The following is a 1,851-nucleotide window of genomic DNA, read 5'->3' as shown; positions in this document are numbered from 1 at the left end:
CCCGTTATCCTTAGTCAGCTGCCCAGGCTGCTGACCCTCTGGCTTTCTGTTCCTTGTCTCACGATTGAAGAGCTGCAGTTAGAACTGTCTGTCCTGACTGATTAGCTATGTTTAGAACTGTTCTAGCTCTGTATCTCCTGTGAAGCCTGCTCTGTCAGCTCCGAGCAGAATGACTTTCTCCTCTCTGGGCTACCTGGACCCTGTCCTACAACTGTCATTGCCCCTGTAGGGCAGCCTCCCTCCCTTTTGTCTGTGAGTTTGTGTTGTTTTTCTCCCTTTACTAGACTCAACCTTCTTGAGTTCAGGCGGTGTTTTTTTTGTTTTGTTTTTTGGGTTTTTTAAATTAATTGTTACATCCACAAGACATACCAGTTTGGTCTCTATTCAGTAAATATGTGTTGAAAGAATAAATTGCTAGGGTAAGGTATTTCTAACATCCTATCTGTTTCTCCTCATAGAGTTTAAAATAATTGTAGTTATATGAATATTCTACATCATATACCATGTCAAAGTATGACTACTGAACAGCATAAGAACAATTCTATCCAAAAAGGCAACATACTGTATTGTTTAAAAATATGGGTGCTGAAGCCAGACCTCATGGATTTTAATCCCTGTTTCCTAGCTGCGATAGCCTGGACTAGTTACTTCACACTCTGTGTGCCTCACATTCCTTGTCTGTCAGGTTTCTCCTAGGGTGGTGGTGAGGATTGAAATCTTTAGTACATGTAAAGGTCTTAGAAGGGCACAGAGTAAGCCCTCTATGTGTGTGAGGCGTCACATCCCAGTTCCCCAGAGTGATCACACTGGGCTAACGAGGAATGTGCTGTTACAGGAGTCATTGACCTTCAAGGATGTGTTCGTGGACTTCACCCTGGAGGAGTGGGAGCAACTGGACTCTGCACAGAAGAACCTCTACAGGGATGTCATGCTTGAGAACTACAGCCACCTGGTGTCTGTGGGTGAGGGACCACTCTACAGTGTGACACAGAATACACCCAGTAGTGTCTCCCTTTCTAGGCTGCTGCAAGCTCAGGGTGTTGCAAACCCTCAGTGAGTTTGGGCTTAAGGCTCACTGTCAAGAATTCAAAGTCCCGTTTGGACGCTCTATAGAGCATCTGTGCTCTTGCCGTCTATGTGGATGTTCTATACTGAGGGGCAACCTAGCTGTGTGCACTGGGCAGTCACCGAGGCCGTACCATCTTCAGTCTGCAAGGTTCGCCTTGGTTCTGGAATGCCACTGCTATTAATAATGCAGTCCTATGTCATTTCCCCTGAACAGGGTATCTAATTGCCAAACCAGATGTGGTCTTCAGGTTGGGACAAGGAGAAGAGTCCTGGGTGGCAGACAGAGGAAGCCCAGTGCGGAGCTGTCCAGGTGAGCACACACCTGGTGAGGCAGGCCAGGGAAAGGGGCCCCTGGTTGTGGGTGAGAGCTTGGTCACTGGGATGTGCTCAGGAATCTTCTCAGAGCCCAGACTTGTGGATGAGCCTCGGGCTAAGGAAGGAGCTGTGGCAATATGCAAATGAGGCCCCTGCCCGTCAGCCCTTCTTGGGCTCAGTGTCCTTTGCTTGGGTTTCGGACAGTGTGAGGCCACTCTTAACCTTAGAGCCCAATTCTGCCTTCCAGCCTCTTCGCTTGCGAGTGTGAAGTGCCAAGCCCATTCTCATTCCTTTCCTCCCTGCTTTCTGGGAGCTTTTAGGACTTTTCCCTTCTTCTTGTGCATTTTCGCCAGAATAGATGTAGGTGTCGGTGTTTCCACTTTATTGGACATCCTGTGGGCCCTTTCAGTCTGAAATTTGGAGTCAGTTTTTCTAACCTCGGGGAAATTATTCTACCTGGCTTATTAG

The 1,851-nt window shown here is 47.8% G+C and overlaps 1 pseudogene; it reads left to right on the top strand.

The window, feature by feature from the left end:
- LOC103609356 overlaps positions 1–1,851 on the top strand; it is a 19,628-nt pseudogene that overhangs the window by 7,043 nt on the left and 10,734 nt on the right.

The sequence above is a fragment of the Galeopterus variegatus genome, unplaced genomic scaffold (assembly GCF_000696425.1).
Source record: "Galeopterus variegatus unplaced genomic scaffold, G_variegatus-3.0.2 Scaffold9521, whole genome shotgun sequence".
Classification (NCBI taxonomy): Eukaryota; Metazoa; Chordata; class Mammalia; order Dermoptera; family Cynocephalidae; genus Galeopterus; species Galeopterus variegatus.
The sequence above is the reverse complement of the archived record's forward strand: the minus strand, read 5'-3'. Positions and strand labels throughout refer to the sequence as shown.